Source organism: Dipodomys spectabilis, unplaced genomic scaffold, assembly GCF_019054845.1.
Source record: "Dipodomys spectabilis isolate Male_0828 unplaced genomic scaffold, ASM1905484v1 ptg000234l, whole genome shotgun sequence".
NCBI classification, from domain to species: domain Eukaryota; kingdom Metazoa; phylum Chordata; class Mammalia; order Rodentia; family Heteromyidae; genus Dipodomys; species Dipodomys spectabilis.
The window spans coordinates 6810633-6829540 of NW_024870911.1; the positions used below are offsets into that span (position 1 = coordinate 6810633).

Sequence of the window (18908 nt, forward strand, 5' to 3'; positions counted from 1 at the left end):
TGCTATAACTAATGTGCTCATCATCCTTTAACACCTCCAAAAAATCCAGCTGCATGTTATGATGTCAACTTTAAGTTGTGGTTTTAGGTTTTAGAGTTTGGGTTGGTAGGATGGTTGGTTGGTTGGTTGTTGTCAGTTGACATTATGTAGTCCTGGTCAGCCTCAAACTTGCAATCCTCCTTCCTCAGCCTTCCAGATTCTGGGATTACAGGTCTGCTCCAGTATGCTCAGCCTTCAGCACTTCTCTTTAAACACCCAGAACAATATGGGTATAATTCCCAACATCTTGTAGTTGTTATCAAGATGGCCTTGTTATGTAATCCAGGCTGGCTTCAAAGCTTCAAATTCTCAATCTTCCTGCTTCAGTCTCCTACTAAACTGTTGAATTGTAGGTATGAGTCCACATCACAGTTAAGCTACTATTATTTTCAAGTGTTTTCTATAGGCTAGGTACATGGTGTTTTATGATAGATAGATGATAGGTAGATAGATAGATAGATAGATAGATAGATAGATAGATAGATAGATAGATAGATAGATAGGTAGGTAGGTAGGTAGGTAGGTAGGTAGGTAGATAGATAGATAGATAGATAGATAGATAGAATCTTTTAATCATTATGACAGCCTTAAAAATTCAGGTTATTTATTAATATGAGATCAAAATGGGCATTGGTCCAAGACTTGTGCATTGCTTATTTCTGTAAATATAGTTTTCTTGGAACATCATTATGCCCATTTGATTCTGTAAGGCCTGAAGGCACTGCAGAATTGAGGAACGGAGACCCTAGCACCTGCAGATTTGAAAATATCTACTTGAAGGCCTTTTACAGAAAATATTTGCTGCTTCCAGCTCTAAGTAGCATTACATTAAACTCAACATAGGCCTGAGGATGTATCTGATCTTGAGTCTTTATGTAATGAACTGCAACCTGACATGTAACTGGAAGTCTAATTTAGAAGTATACTCTTGTAACAAATTGCTGAGTCTTAGTCAATCACTGCAGCTGAGTTTCAAACACAGGTGGCTAGCTGATTTAAATAAGGTTTTTAAACTGTCTCTATATACGTCACTGCATCTTGTGCCCATAAATGTTATCTAAACACATGGTAGTTCCAGATTCCTTAACTTGATGTCATTCTTACATGTTCTGTCCAATTCTGGAACTTAAAAAAAAAATTCAGTTAACATTTTAAAGCAATTTTATTGTAATTTTGTCTTTTGACCACCATGATGAAATCCAAAGTAGGATTTAGCTTGTCATGATGTTTTTAAGCATTTGTTCTGAATCCTTAAATCATGCTGTATTGGGCTTTGGAAAGCACTGGGAAAGAGCAGAGGATCATTTTGTCATCATTAAAGTGGCTTTTCCCTGGAAGGTGTATCTGCTTTAACATGAGCAACTCCTTGGAGAGTACCCTTGGAAGAATCTCTAGTCCTTGGCTCTGGAAGCCCAACCAGGTACTATAAAAGCTTGGAACCTCCCCTGTTTGCTGGCCTTCATTTTTGGAGCTGGGTAAGTGGGCAAAGCATGGGTATGTGTCACAACAAAATGAATCATTGCTGCAAATTATTGTTCCCTGCTACCAACCTATATTGGGATGACTTCACTTCTGTCTCTCTCAGCATGATGAATCATTTTATTAACATGACAAAAACATACTAATTAGCCAGATAGAAATAGATAGATGTTTCTGATTTCATCTGTGATGCTCTAAAGTGCATCACTTCAGATAGGAAGTAAGTATGGTGGTGAGATGCACAGAATTGATCAATACTCATATAAGATAGATGATATAACTCAGTTTGTTTCCACAATTCACATTACATTCCCAACCTAGGCCAACCACTTCATAGACCCACAAGGTTGAATGCACAGTCAGGTAAAAAATAAAATGTGAAAGAAACTCCAAGTTCATCCTCTGACAACTATATGTGAATAGTCTCTTCCTTTACACAGAAACTGAACTTGGAGAAAAGATTATATAATTGGTTATTCTCTAAGTACATTGAGAGAGAGAAAAAAAGAGAGAGAGGGAGGGAGGGAGAGAAGCAAATTCACTGGGATCAGAAACTTAAGGAGCATTTAAGTGTTAGTCAAAAAGGACATAGCAAGCACAGATTGGGAGAAAACCTTCACTAGCCATACAACAGACAAGGGTCTCATATCTAAAATATACTTAGGACTCAAAAAATTAAATCCCCCAACAACAAATCCTCAAAGATACAACCGCCTGATTAATAAATGGGCTAAAGACTTAAAAAGAGACTTCTCTGAAGAGGAAATAAGAATGGCCAATAGACACATGAAGAAATGCTCAACTTCTTTAGCTATAAAAGAAATTCAAATCAAAACAACATTGAAATTCCACCCTCAAGTTAGAATGGCTAGAATCAAGAAATCTAATAACAACAGATGCTGGAGGGAATGTGGCCAAAAGGGAACCCTACTGCATTGTCGGTGGGAATGTAAACTTGTTCAACCACTTTGGAAAGCATTATGGAGGTTCCTCAAAAGACTAAACATGGAGCTCCCCCTATGACCCAGCAATCCCACTTTTGAGCATTTACCTAAATGATCACAAACAAGACCATACTAAAGATACCAGCACAACTATGTTTATTGCAGCGTTATTCACCATAGCTGAGATACGGAACCAACCCAGATGCCCCTCAGTAGATGAATGGATCAAGAAAATGTGAGATACACATACATACAATGGAACTCTATGCCTCCATCAGAAAGAATGGCATTGCCCCATTTGTTAGGAAATGGAAAAACTTTGAAAAAATTATATCAAGTAAAGTAAGCCAGACTCAAAGAAACATAGATCCCTGGTTTCTCTTGTCTTCAATAACTAGTATATGTTTAAGACAAGCAAAAGAGGTCAAAAGCTATGTACATATGACCATATAACCTGATGTTAAGTGAACTGAGCCCCAAGATAGGGACACAAGAGATTTTGTCTTTGTTCTTGTTCTTTTTAATGTACTTATAATGTAGTATGTGATTTTTTTTGTTTCTTTGTAAGTTCTTCCCCCATGGTATAACCCCTGTTGTATCTAATTCTGGTGTCCTGCACCTTGTATATACATTTTTCTAATTTGGGGAGGGGGAGGGAAATAACAGAATGCTGAAATAAGGATATAGGATGAGCCATTGTAACAATGAGATGTACAAGACAGTATGTTGAAACAAACTTTACAACTCTGCGAGGAGGGGTGGAAAGAAAGGGAATAGTTGGAGAGGTGAGGAGGAAAGGGATGGTAGGGGGGAAAAAAGGAGGGTGTAACAATGCTGGATAGGAAATGGACTCATTACCTTGCTCATATAACTGTAACCCCTCTGTACAGTATCTTTACAATAAAAAATATATATTAAAAAAAGTGTTAGCCAAGTCCTTTTTTTTTTTTTACAAACCCTCCTTTATTGAGAGGGAGGCTGAAAAACTGTAATAACTAAATACATGGGGAGTCCCCTGGATCCCCCCCACCGGCTGTGGTGGGGAGGGCAGGGAATGCCAGGAGCTTCCTGAAGGGCCATAGATGGGGAAGAGGTGAGGCATCTCAGCCCAGGCACACAGGACTCAGGGTCAGGAAGCAGGAGACGGGTAGAACCCTCTGAAGATGGGGGCCGGGCCCCCCAAAAAGGCACAAGGGCAGGGCAAGTTTGGCAGTGTGGTTAATGTCAGGGGTCAACAAAGGACATACTGAACTACTGTGTACTAGGTAAGTAGTAAATATTTTCATATCACATTAGTCATTTAACCATGTGAAATACATTTTGTTACACATGTTTAAGGAGAAACTGAAATTCATCCATTTCAAGGATTTGAAATCAAATCCTTCTGGTTCAAAAATAAATGCGTCCTGCTCTCATTTTAATTTGTAAATACAGCATAAATGAGAAGGGGCCAAGGCTTAGGCTACAGGGAAAGAATCTAACCAAGTCAGTGAACACAAGTAAATATATCATCAGTGTTTCCTAAGTCTCTTTCTGAGAACTCAGTTCTCAGAAAGTGTTCCCTTCACATCACTTGAGAAGCCTTTTAAAAATACCAAATGGCTAGGTTCCACTTAAGACCTATTCAATCAGTCTCCCTGAGATAGATCTCAGTGTCTTTTTTTAAAGATCCCCAGGGGAAAATAAGACATAGGCAGAATTGAAATTCACTTCTACAACTGATGACAGTGGTAAGGGAGCTATCCTAGCAGGCTTTCAGCAATGGGTGCTTAAAACTACAGGTTGACCCATTGTAACAATGCAATGTACAAGACACTATGTTGAAAACGAACTTTACAACTTGGCGTGGGGGAGGTAGGGAGGGAAGGGATGTTAGGGGAAAAACAAAGAAGGAGGTACCAATGCTCAATAGGAAATGTACTCATTACCTTACTCATGTTCTGTAACCCCTCTGTCCGGTATCTTTACAATAAAAAATACATTAAAAAAAAAAAAAGAAAATGTAAAAAAAAAAGGAAAAAGAAATCTCAAAAAAACTAAAACTGAATGTGCTTGTGTAATTCTGAACTGCCTATTTAATTCCACCAAAATTGTATCATATGATACTGAAGAATAATGAAAAGTGATGACTGAACAGTAAACAGAAAACTAATTACTCTTCAACATGCATATAACTCAATTACAAAGGTCATACTTCTGTATTGGGAGTGGATCCTATAAACTCACTCTTGGATTCAATTTTTTAGGTCATGTGGCTTACACTAATGTCTGGCTCACCATGGGAAAATCTCAATACTGTCCTCTTAGACCTTAATGTAAATTCTAAAGCACCCCTACTAATCCTGGAAGAAATATATGGCAGTAATTAATTCCATAAATAGCCCAGATAGCTAACTCGAGGAAAACACTAAAACTGGTATTAACTCATAATATAAATAAACAAGATGGACAGAAACAAAAAGAACAATTAGTGAATGGTTAGTATGGGCCAGTAAGAGAGCTAGGCAGGTCATGGCAAAAGAAGAAGTAGATTCATGGTGCAATCCTGACTTGGCTTGTGAACTTGCTGAACACTTTTAAAAGCCTGATTGCAGGAAGACAATCTGCTATTTACATAGGTGCTAGTGGAATTTGAAGATTATTAGTAAGTGGTAAAGTAATCATTGCCAGCTTCAAGAAAAATAAGAATACTAGAGGTCCAATTCTCATAGTAGAAAAGGAGCTATCCCCTAGATTGTTAAAGGAAGGTGTCGTTAACAGAAATCCAAAACACACTTACCAACTTAAGGGACTTTAAAAAGTAATACAAGTATGCAGAAGACAAAAGAAATTATGAATTTGGAAGAAAAAATAATACAATATAATAGATTAAGATATATTGCTTCATTATAAATGAAAGCCTAAAGCAAGCTGTCTAACAGGATTATTAATGGAAAATTGAGGATGCCCTTTGCTCTGTTGTAAGTAGAAATGATTGTACTGCATTTCACTAGTTTGTATACTTCTCTCAATTCCATCTCTATGCAGAGACTATGAGATTCCCAAACAAGTTGGATACAATGTATAGAGTAACCTCAACGTCCCATAGAACCAAAATTCTAAGTTCCTGTTTTTCAAGATCAGAAATGAGATTATGATCATGCCTTTGGTGGAACATTCTCATTTTCCTCCCACAGTCTGACTAAAATAGACTGTGGACCAAAAAACTGAAGTGCCTGAAAACACTTTAACCCAGGAACAGAGAAGGACTTTCAACATTCCTAGTAAAAACAGTTCATGACTGGTAACTCACGCCTATAATCCTAAAATTACCCTTAGGAGCCTGAGATCTGAGGACTGATATTTCAAGCCAGCCCAGGCAGTCAAGCCTGAGAGACTCTTATCTCTACTTGATCAGCAAAAGACAGAAAGTAGAGGTATGACTCAAGTGGTATAACACCATCCTTGAGCGAATAAGCCAAGGGAGAGCACAAGGCCCTGAGTTCCAAAAAATTATTAAATTTTAAAGGTAGATTGCCTTTGGTTTCCTTGAAAAGTGAAAAACTTAGAAGGTAGACTTCACAACCACTTTTTGGTTAGTGGAGGTAAGAGAAGTTCTAGGCTATGAAGAATCTGAGGAAGAAGAGCATTTATACTGAAATCATGCTATTGTACCCTATTTTACAAAATGTAGCTGCCACTGCTGCAACATCCTACCTGCAAAGAGCCCCACAACTAGACCCCCCAAGTATCTAATTACGAACAGTTTTCCAGTGTGGGTCTACAACTAGTGCCCTATCACTCCAGATCTCTCTGAAAAGATGCATTATTTGGCAATAATTGTAGCTGTCAGTACATGCTGTCTCCCATCTCTACTCTGGCAAACTTTGCTCTTTTTCACTCCCATCCCTTTGATGCATTTTCACCTGAATAAGGTTCTTCAGAGTCCTTTTCACAAAAGCACTCTGCTCACTGGAAATGTAGGACCTTTCAAAACTGTTAACACTGTAAAACATCATGTCTCTTTAAAAAAAAAACTAGGGCTGATATCAGACACTAGACTTTTGCTTCTGTAAATTGGAATCTTCTCTGATAAGCTCTGTTAGGGGGATTCTAAAGCCTGAGAGATAGGCCCACAAAGGAGCCTGGGCAGAATGTCTCCAAGGAATTCTTAAATCATTCTAAGAATGTTGAGATCATTTTGCTGCAGGGAAATAAGGGTCCTGGTTGTTAAGTTCAAATTCAAAATGTGTCTGGCATTTTTCTCTTCTTATCAGTTTTCAAAGCTGACTCCTTGCGCTTGGTGTTGAACAACTCCTTTTTTATTTTCCTGTAAATTAAAGCCTTTAAGAGGCAGTGAGTGAGCAACCGATGTTGGCTTCCTATCCCAAGTTAGCACATCTGTCTTTTCAAACATGTTTCTATAGGTTTTGTTTGTTCCACATGACAGAAGCCAACACTTCAGCTAAAAGAAAAAAGAAGGATCAGAGGGAGGGGCGGAGAGGCTGCACTTATGAAAGGAAGCAAGAAGGTGAACTGGGAGCCAAGATAGAGTATTTCTTCAGCTTTCACTCCGCATTTGGTGGGAAAATGCTAGGAGTCAGTTAGATGCCAGGATGCTGTAGTGGGCGGGTGATGTACTTTGTTTTCACTCAGATGATAACAGGATTTAGTTTGGCATCAAGGCAACTTTTTCCATCAGTGATTGCTATGGAGTCAAATACGTGGTTGCTTTAGACTTAAAATAGCATACTGTAAAATCTGGCCCAGATATGATTGTTGGCCAGATTTATGATCACTCCTTATCACAGCACAAATAAATACAAACACAGTTGTCTTTTTACAAAATGAAACACTTGCAGCTGCTCTGGAGGAAACTTTTACTCCCCCCACTCCACTCCACCCCACTAGGAATTATAACCCATGTTACCCTTTCCTACAGTTCTTTTGAAAGTGGCAGGTAATATAGCTACTTCTCTTAAAATGCAATTGCATAAACATTCATCACGTGCCTAGGACTGTATTAGGAACCAAGGAATAAAAGTAAAGAAAGATTTCACAGTAACATCAAAATCACCTGGTGGTACCATAAAAGGACACACACGAAGTATTAACTTCCCTGATCCAGTGAAATAAATAGTTTCTGGTTTTTATAAGGACAAAAATGACTTGCAGTAGAAATCCTCTTGGTACGTCACTATTCCCATACCGTTTCTAAAATATTGCCTGTCTCTTGAAAAAAAATTTAGAGAGATTAAGCTTTTCTGCCTCAATCCCACTAAAATTAAGGCGGTAATAAAATACGATTGTTAAAATCATCCATTGGAGGACTAGGAGTGGACCTTACTGGTAGAGCAGGACCCTAAATTCAGGTCCAGTTCTGGTTCAGCACCACACAAATAATAGATGATAGATTAGATAGATACATAGATACATAGATAGGTACATAGATACATAGATAGACAGAGAGACAGACAGACAGACAGACAGATTTTCACAAGCATGTATTACAGAGTCTGGCCTAAGTCTATTTCCCTTCCTGTGCAAGCAAATGACTTCAGAGCAGCACTGTCCAACAAGACTTTCTGCCAAGCTGAAACTGTTTGTGCTGTCCAATGTAATATTCACAGGGCACAGGTGTCTCCAGGAAAACAAACAAACAAACAAACTTGAAATACGGCTAATGCCAATGAAGATTTGAATTAGTATGTCATCTAATTTTGCTAGTAAACATAGATAACTACATCTTACCATACTGAAAACACAGATGTAACATTTTCCCATCTGTAAGATGAAAATTACAAAGGTCCTACATCTTAATGCTTTTAATGAGCTAAGAAAATAATATATTGAAAGTGTAAGTTATCATAAGTATTCACATGTTAAATTGTGATTTTTTCCCCTTACAGTACAGATTTGATCACTTAAGCTGTAAACTGACAAGCACCAGTGGCTCATGCCTGTAATCCTAGCTACTCAGGAGGCTGAGATCTGAGGATCACAATTCAAAGCCAGCACAGTCCATAAGACTCTTATCTCCAATTAACTACCAGAAAGCTGGAAGTGGTACTGTGGCTCAAGCAGTAGAGTGCTCACCTTGAGCTGAAGACCTAAGGGGCAGCCCAGGCCCAGAGTTGAAACCCCACAACCAACAACAACAACAACAAAAAGCTGTAAACTGACAGGTCTGGGAAGGTAGCTCACTGGTAGAGCGCTTGCCTTTCATGCATGAGGCCCTGGGTTCAATTCCTCAGCGCCACATAAGCAAAATGAAAAGAGCCGGAAGTGGTGCTGTGGCTCAAGTGGTAGAGCGCTAGCCTTGAGCTGAAGAGCTGAGGGACAGCGCCCAGGCCCAGAGTTCAGACCCACTCCCCCCCCCCAAAAAAAGCTGTAAGCTGAGCCAAGTGCAGTGCTCATACCTATACTCTCAACAGTTGAGAAGCTAAAGCTGAAGGATCTCAGGTTTGAAGCCAGCCTAGGCTAGATAGTGAGACTGACATTAGAAAATATCTTTTAAAGCTGTAAACCCAGAACAGAAGCCACAATACATGCTCTTTGGGTTCTCAGTGCTTAGGAAAGCTTGGTACCTGAGAAATGCCCAGTGACTGCCTTTTGAACTCCACTGTGTAGAGCAGGTGTGGAGAGGCTCCATTGCTCCAAATAGAAATGAATCCAAGTGAAGAACTCAAGTACCCTTCTTAATTTCCAGTGCAACATAGGGGCTCTGGACCAAATCATGATTTTGCTATTTTCTAGTTGTGTGACCTTAGGGAAATTATCTGACGTCTTTGAACCTTGCAATTGCCATCTGTAAAATGGTGACAGTCCTATAAACCTCACAGAGATGAGTTGGAAGGAGGCCAGCAGCAGGAGCATGTGGGGATAGCAGGCCCTTCCCCTTTCTCTCTGGTGCCAGCATCTGCCACTGGCCTGTCTGAGGACAGGACATCATTCTCCAAACAGCAGTGAAGAGACACGGATGGTGATTACTTTGCTTTCTTGCCTAGAATTCAATCATTTTGAATTTCTTCTTCTGAACTTGCAATTTTAAAATGCAAATATTCTTGAAAAATTGCTCCCTGGTCATCTCACTCTTCCACACCTGAAGCTACATAATGAACTTCTCCCTGACTACAGAAGGCTGAAGGAAGATGAATTTTCATTCAGGTGCCAGTGCTTACAAGTGCTAATTTTGGATTATAGCTATCACATTAGAAAGACAACGTTGGTGTGGGGATAGGGGACACAGGAGGAATCCTGCTTTGAATCAACTTTGTTAAAAGTGAAAAAAGAAGAGCAACTGAGGCTTTATCCCAAGTCACTACACATAACCTCAAAGAGCAGAAAGTTCTAGCAGGCACTCTGGCACAGGTTTAGTTTCACCATACATAGGTTTTCATAATGTATAGGATTTTTTAAATAGAAGGTGTACTTTAGAGTGCTCCAAGCTCTTGAGACAAAAGACTCTGTAAAATGTTTTAGGTGTTGTTTTGCTTTTAGGTACTTCACAAAACAAGACAAAATACTACAATTGAAAACTTGGGACTCCACTGCCTGCTAACCAAGGATGTGTTGGAATGTGAAGGCACAACAGAGCCTTCATGTGAATTTAAGGGGTGCATAAGTAGAATGGAACTATTTGGTCATTTTTAACAAGTTTTCTCTCTCTAGAGATGAAAGCGTTATTTCATCCTCCTTCACACATGTAGGTTAAAAGTCCCGCTGATGTCATACTGAGAGCTGACAATAGAGCCTAGATTTTGAGCTCACAGTCCCAGGTCCTTCTGCCTGGAGGACTTGCACAGCCATCCCCTGTATGCACCACTGTGTAGTATAGCAGAGTTGTCCCTTTCTCTTCCTGGGCTAATAAGAGATCCTTCTTCTTGATAAAGGGGCAGAGCTGCTACCGCCCCATGATGATCAAAGGAGAGGGCCAACTTCTAACAGCCTGGTGGTTGGGCCAATGACTGGATAGGACCACACTGAACTAGCTAAAAAGTGTCACTTCCAAAACTCATCCAAACTTTGTAATTTAAAAAAAAATCAAGGGCTATTCAACTTCAGCATCCATGTAAGTTCACAGTTCTTATGTTAACTCTAACCACTTATCATAAAGTACTTGTTATACCCAAAGATGTCAACATGATTCCCAGCTTCAAACATTGGTTCCCCTACTTACCAGCTATGTTACTGTAGGCACATAATTCAGTTTTTCCATGCTTCATTTTCCTCATCCATAAGCTCAGAGTAATAATAGTAATGACTCAAAGCTAGGTTGCATACAAATCTTAAAACAGTATTTGACATAGTAATAGCAAAAATGTAGTATATATAGCTGACATATTGTGCCATGTATCATTGGCATATACATGTTTGCATTAATGGTAAAGTGATGTTAATGTTTCTATTGTGATGGTTGTTGTTGAAATTACTTATGTTGGATAATATTTTCACATCTTAGATCTCTACAATCACTGTAAAGCACTGTATAATCACGATCCTCAGATCTCAGCCTCCTGAGTAGCTAGGATTAGAGGCATGAAGATAATAACTTTTTAAAAAGCAGGAAATGGAGGTCAGAAGGGATTGGCTTCCTGAGAAAGGCTCTTTAAGTCCCTGGTAATACTCTGCTCAGAAATCCTGAACAGCAAAGAGAGATAATAGTACCATGGAGGAAGCCCTTGTCTGGGCAGGCTTGATACCAAGTTTGTTTGTTCTATGGAACAGATCAAATTAAAGCTAAACAGCACTTGGAGTGGGGAAGGGCAAGGAGAGGGTCGTGTCTAATTCTAGAAATCCTGAGATTATCTTCCCAGCTCTGCAGTGACACTGTGCTCAGGTTAGACTTCAGAAGCCTATTGAATTAGAGAGAGAGAGAGAGAGAGAGAGAGAGAGAGAGAGAGAGAGAGAGAGAGAGAGAGAGAGAGCACAAAGGAGAAAGGAAAAGGAAAGAGAAAGGAGAAAGGCTCATGATGACCTGGTTGTCAGACCCAGAATCCACTCAGATGAAAACAAGAAGAAAAGAAAAAGTTAGGTTATACTTTTCCTCTTGTTAAAGACCTATCTGTTCAATCAGACCGGAGCAGCCAACCTTTCTTATAAATGTGAAAGCCTGTGCCTTTACCTGATGGCATTACTACTTAACAAATGAGGATTGATGTCTGAGCCACAAGAAAAGGAAATAAATGACATTGCTGCCAGTTTTAGGGAGGGTTCTGTTCTAATAAGCCAGGGCTAAGCATAAAATTCATTCACTTTACTTAGAAGTAGATGAAAGAATATGGTCAGAAATAATTCACTTTTATTTTTCTTGTAAAATTGAAACATGGTGGCAATTATAAGGAAAAAAATCACCTGACTGCAAAGCCTTTTTAAAACTTTAAAGCAGTTATATTTAAAAATAACATTAATTGTCCCTAAACTGTTCAACTGAGACAAAGAAAAAAGATTTTCCTTAATGGAAATGCACTTAGTTGTATTATGACAATAAATGTTGCTGTATTCATGGGTGGTATTGTGTATTATTTCCTAGTGGTTAAAGCCTGTCTTTGACTTAAAATATGCCACCACAAGGACGAAGCTATTGCTTCATAATTGGTGCCAAGTGGCCAATCATGCCAATGCAGCCCTGAATCTAGAACTCTTGATTTAATAAGCTCATACTCTGTGGAACCAACTATATTTTTGTCACTAGTATGTGCCAAGCACAAAGGAATGCTAGTTTGAGTTCCGTATTTTAGAAAGGAAACAAGGTCTACAGATTGCTTCTAAAGGGAGGGAACACAATCATTGGCAGACAGAGCAACCATGTGAATGTGAACTGTCAGAAAGATTTCTTATTCTGTCTAATACAGTGGTTCTCCCAATTGACATGAACACTATGGGTATTCCTTTGATTGTTAAAATGTGTAGTAGGATAGGGGTTGACACCCAGTGAGTAGAGACCAAGGATGCTGGTAAACATTCTATAATGCAAAGGCATCCTCTAACTACAAAACTTGCCTGGCATATGTATATAGGTAAATATATGCATATATATATATATGCATGCATACACACACATACACACACACACACACATACACATATATATATATATGCCAAAGTTATAAAGCTTTGTTCTAAAAGAAGAGCCAGAACTAGTGGCTCATGCCTATAATCCTAACTCCTCACAAGTCTGAGATCTGAGGATCACAGTTCACAGCCAGTCCATGCAGGAAAGTCCATGAGAATCTTATCTAGAAATAATCACCAAAAAGCCAGGAGTGAAGTTATGGCTCAAGTGGTAGAACACCAGACTTGACCATAAGAGCTCAGAGTCAGTCCAGGCCCCAAGTTCAAGCCCCACAACTAATACCAAAAAAAGAAAGAAAAAGATATGAAAAGAAAAGAAGATCGAGTATTCGCAAAGTGCAACATGGAATAGCCCACAATAGGCTTTTCCCGGTGAGATGAAAAGCAGACCAGAGAGAATATAGCCCTCCTCAAATTTTTCTTGTCACTATAAACATGCCAGATGATGCTCACATGCCCAGAACATTGTACATGCTTCTCCTTCTCTCTTGTTCCAGTGAGTGAAAAGAATGATCTTACTGGAAGAACCTTAAATGTGACCTAATTGATACTTTGTGAAGGAATTATTTGTATGCACCAATACTTGATTGGCCAAAACATTGCTGGAATTCTAGCTGATAACAGCAGCAGCTAGATAGCACTGACAAGAGGCATCACTGCCCTGGGCACTGCTCTAAGGGAGAAGGAAAACTGGATGCTTCTTGCTTCTGGTACATCAGTGACCTTCAATCCACCAGAAACACACAGCAATGCAATGACTCAAGATAACCAACTTTCCAATTCACTAGGACTTTCTTCTCTACTGCTCTCTGGGCCAGAAAAAAATTCCCTAGGGAAACCCTCAGCCTGACATCACATGTTTAATTAAAGTCTCACTACCATGCTTTGATAACCTATAGAGACTTTAAAGTGCAAAATACAAATACAAGCCCAACACAGGTAGAAAAGTCCAATGTACGTTGAAAGCTGTGATAGCAAAATGCATTTTATCCAGACTGAAAAAAGGAAAGAAAGGAAAAGAAAATCCACTTATTAAGGGTGTGCTTCATTCCCATTTCTACCTGGGCTTCATGGCTCATGCTGTCTCATTAGTGCCGCCTTAACTACCACAGTTCAGCAATTTGGGGTGGTTATTTAGAAGCAAAGTATAAGCACTAAATGCAGTAGCCAAGTTGAACTTCACAAATTGAAAAATCTGCTCTCTTGTTGGTCTTCAATTGAGAAAATGGGATTTCTCATTACAAAGACAATGCCTGTGAAAGTGGTTGGGCTGGAAATAGTTATTCTAGCCTTGCGTGCCATACATTCAAACTTCATACTGAGAAAGGACACAGGATTTTGTCAGAGACAAAAACAGAGATCTCTTATTTAGTCTGCAGAGCATATTTCTAGAAAGAAGCAATCGAAACCAGTTAACACTAGTGACCCCTACAATGGGTAAACAAGTGTGAAGAGGACAGAGGAAGGAAAAGAAGCTACTGTCCACAGTGTATCCATAGACCCCTTCAAATCCTAAACAAGTACAATTAGTACCTGCTTATAAAATAATGACTTTAAAAACACAAAACAATGGCTTATAAATATACTGCCAAATTAGTAAATCCCCCATGTTTATCCTCTGACTTAGTCCCCTCTTGTCTTTGTGGTCATAGGAACAAATCTGTTGTCCAAGTGTTAAGTTCGTCTCAAGTCCCAACTCTTACTTGTACTACCAGAAGGCCCATCTGGACCAGGACTTATAGCTGGACATCTCAACCATGGATACTTGGAAGAAAATATACTCCAAACCACAATCTTCCTCTTCTTTCTTTCTTTCTTTCCCTCTAAATCTTACATTCTTTCACTCTTCTCAATCATTATTGGACTTCCCAATAAAAACTTAAATTGGGGGGGGGTGTTTTTTTGTTGTTTTTGTTGTTTTGTTTTTAATATATTTTTGTTATACAAATACTGTACAGAGTGATAATAGTTACATCAGTAAGGTAATGAGTACATTTCCTATTGAGCATTGTTACCCCCTCCTTTGTTTTTCCCCTACCATCCCTTCCTTTCCCACCACCCTAACTCCTCCCTTCCCCCCCAAAGTTGTAAAGTTCGTTTTCAACATAGTGTCTTGGACATCTCATTGTTACAATGGGTCGTCCTGTATCCTTATTTCAGCATTTTGTTGTTTCCCTTCCCCTCCCCAAATTAGAAAGATGTATATGCAAAATGCAAGGCTCCAGAATCAAATACAGTGACAACAGGGGTTATACCATGGGGGAAGAACATACAAAAGAAACAAAAACATCACATAGTGCATTATAAGCACATTGAAAACAACAGCAACACGCACTGCGAGCGGCGCCCGGTGGTCCGGCCTGTCCCTCCCGGGTGCCACGTGCTGTCTGGCGGCTTCCCGGGTTAAGCCAGGTGAGATGCAGCCGCTGCGGTCCTGAATTCAGGGATCCCCTCACTGACAAAGAACATTACCGCAAACCTGAGGCCAAACTCACCGAGGAGGAGAAACATGAGCAGAAGCTCAAGAAAACTCAGCCCCATCAACGAAAACAAGCTCTGTGTTTGCAGACTGGGTGATCAGTAAGTTCCCCAACATGATGAGGAGAGGAGGAAACACGGAACTGGCCAGATCCCTCATGAACCAGCCTCTGGCAGCAGTGATATATTGAACACAACCCCTATGTCATCTTCCACCAGGCGCTGAAAACCGGTGAGCCAGAGAGTGGGCTAGTACCCATCCTCAGAGGTGGCCATGTCTACCAGGTCCCTGCACCCACAGCCGACCGACGTCGACGCTTCCTGGCTATGAAGGGGATGGTCACTGAGCACCGGCGGACACTGATGCCAGAGAAACTGTCACACGAGCTGCTGGAGGCTTTTAACCATCAAGGCCCGGTGATCAACAGGAAGCACGACATGAACAAGATGGCCCAGGGCAACCCGGCCCTGGCCCACTACCGCTGGTGGTAGAGGAGGGGCCAGGGCCAGGGAGGAGCCGGCTCTCCACGCAGGAATCCACTGCCCCACCGGAGAGGACCTGGGACAGCTGTGCGTTAAGAACATCGTCCTTTCGGGAAAGGATGGAGCAGTGTGCTCGTTGCCCATTTTTCCTTCAGGACTACAACTGGTATCCCTCTCCAGCCCCTGCTAAAGAACATAGCCCCGCGGGGATTCCCTCCGAGAAACTCAGGCCAATCTCCTCTTCCCAGCTGGGGCTAGCCATGTAGACACTGTAAGAAGGCAGTGTTCGTATGAGAAAAGAGTTATTAGAAAATGCTCGGCCTGACCTGATGAGTGGCCATTTCATTACAGCTGGCTGACTGGAGCGTGTCTCCACCGCAGTCATTGTACAAAAGTGAAAAGAAAAAAAAAAACCCAGCAACAAAGATAAAACCTCTTGTGTCCCTAACTTGGGGTTCATTTCGTTTAACATCATCTTATATGATCCTATGTACTTAGCTTTTGATCTTTTCTGCTTGTCCTAGACATATACTAGTCATTTCAGTTAAGGGAAACTATAGGACCTATGTTTCTTTGGACCTGGCTTAGATCACTTAATATAATTTTTCCAAGTCTTTTCATTTCCTAACAAATGGAGTAGTATCATTCTTTCTGATGGAGGCATAGAATTCCATCATATATATATATATATATGTATATATATATATATATATACATATACATATATATCACATTTTCTTGATCCATTCATCTACTGAGGGGCATCTGGGTTGGCTCCATATCTTAGCTATGGTGAATAATGCTGTGATAAATATAGTTGTGCTGGTAGCTTTAGTATGGCCTTGTTTGTGATAGTTTGGATAAATCCCCAAAAGTGGGCTTTCTGGGTCATAGGAGAGCTCTATGTGTAGTTTTAAACATGTTTGAAAATATGTTGATGAAAGTCCTTACTATGCATAATTTAATATATGTGAACTTTAAAATCATCCAGTACATTAAAAATAAATGAGGAGGCCAGGAGCTGGTGGATCACACTATAATCCTCGCTACTCAGGAGGCTAAGATCTGAGGCTCATGGTTCAAAGCCAGTTCAGGCAGGAAAATTGTGAGACTCTTTTTTTTGCCAGTCCTGGGGCTTGAACTCAGAGCCTGGGCACTGTCTTTGAGCTGCTTTTGTTCAGGGCTAGCACTCTTACCACTTGAGCCACAGCGCCACTTCTGGGTTTTTCTGTTTATGTGATACTGAGGAATCAAACCCAGGCCTTTTCATGCATGCTAGGCAAGCACTCTACCACCAAGCCATATTCCCAGCCTGTGAGACTCTTATCACCAATAAACTGCTCCAAAAAGCCAGAAGTGGTGCTGTGGCTCAAGTGTTAGAATGTGTGCCTTACACACACAGAGGCGTAAGCATTGGAAAAGTATTTCCAGTATTGGGGGGGAATAAGGATAATAATAAAAACAATATTACCCTAACAATACAACCTTAACCTTACCTTATGGGAGCCTCCCTCTCCTTGCCCCTTCTATAGTCACCACATATTGCTCATGTAGCTCTAAGGTATTGAAGGTATGAAATAGGTCCCTTCTTGTTCTATACCATGACATTTCTTGACACAACACCTTATAAACTCTACTCCATCAATGAAATGTGAGTTCTTTGGCTAGTTTTCCATTCATATTTCTATGGAACCTCCTGACCCCAGCCATCTTTTGCAAAAACAATTATCTGATACTGCTTCAGTACCTTGGATAGCTCCCAGCTGCCTACAAAATGAAGCCTGTTCATCCTCCTTTGACAAATAATGATTCATAATGAAGATACATATGGTCTGGCCATATGTATCCTGGCCACTCTTGTCTAGCTATCCTTGCTCATTGTCCTCTTCTTCATACCTCCACAAATGTTGTGCTTTCTTTCCCTTCCCTTCCCGTAAGACTTTGTTGGAAAATGCAACTTCCATCCATCCTCCCAGACTTCCACTCAGACGATACCAACTCTGAATCTCTGAATAGCCCTTCAGGACTGCTGTCTCCTCTGTGTTCCTCTAACACTTTGTGCATACCTGAACAAGAGTCCCCTAACCACACTCTTCCCTAACTATTTATGTTTCTACCTCCCCTGCCAGAATGTGAGCTGCTTTAAAAGAAAGAGTGGGGGGGAGATTAAGCTACTATATCTTATTCATCTTTAAATCTCCTCTATCTCCCTGCTAACATCACACATAAATATTGTTGAATGAATTGGCTGAAAGTACTTTGGTAAAAATAAAACACATTATCCAAAATTTTTATAGACCTCTGTGGCTAAAACCTCATTTCTTTGCCCTCCCCCTCTCTCTCTGCATACCTTTTGGCACGCTATCACGGGTCTCAGGAGGGCCAGTTATTCAAAGGGAACTAACAAAGTGCCTGCTATTTGTAAACAGAGCCATTTGTAAACCCTTTGGGTGAGATTTAGAGATTGCCTTTCTAACTCTGACAAGGCTCCTTTGAGCACTCACTCCATTCTAAGAAGCATTTCTTTTCCAAATGTCTTGAGTCCTATAAGTAACCTTTTGTTTATCCTCCAACACTTTCAGGGAATTTGAACAGTCTGAAAAACAATGTAGTGACCCTGATGGGACCCACCCGGCCAGTGACTCATGTCAGCCTAAGAGGGAGAGGAAGCTTCAGGGACTTAGCTCTTATCCCTGCCTGCTTATACTATTATCAGCTCCTTAACTGTTTGAATCTTGAAGAGCTCTTTGCTCCCCAGTGAAGACAGTGGCAGCCCATTAATCACCAGCATATTCGAGTAAAGCAGCCTTACAAGAAAAATGATAATCTGAATGGCTTAAAGAACAGTAGGCAACAAATTAGAGTAAAATTAGGGTGAGGTACTCATTTGAATTGAGCCCAGGAAGGGGCAGAGAATAATAGCTGTGAGCCTCAGTGTCTTTGCTCTTGCTGCTCTTTTGGCTTAGGATTCTCTACCCTATAATACTCACATTCAGATCTCAGCTCAAAGGCCGCTTCAAGGGCTGGCCTGATGACTCAAGCCAATAAATAAATAAGCACCCACACACAGGAAGGGCAGGAACGTTGTCTATTGTCTCATTCCCAGACATTGCCAGCACATCATAATTTGCTACATTTTTAAAGGATAACCAAAACAATTATATGCAATGCCTTTCATACTTGGAGACCCCACAATCCCATTTTGCTGAGGGCAAATGATTAACCTACAGGGATTCACAATTTGCCCCCAGCTGCCAACCTATGGTAGACCAGGATGGTACCACCCTATATAGCTCTTCTGCCCACTCTTAGTCTATTTATCATCTAGGAGAGGACAGATATAAGCCCTAAAAGAGGATTCTCTCAAGAAAAGCTGTCAGGTAAAAAAAAATCACCAATCTCCTAGACATCTGGAAATGATGGGAAAATTTG

The 18908-nt window shown here is 40.3% G+C and overlaps 1 protein-coding gene and 1 pseudogene across 2 annotated transcripts in view; one reads left to right on the forward strand and one right to left on the reverse strand.

The window, feature by feature from the left end:
• The window catches only part of Tph2 (tryptophan hydroxylase 2), a 95401-nt gene that overhangs the window by 39775 nt on the left and 36718 nt on the right, over window positions 1-18908 (reverse strand). The window lies entirely within an intron of this gene.
• LOC122124262 lies at window positions 1394-15610 on the forward strand (annotated as a pseudogene).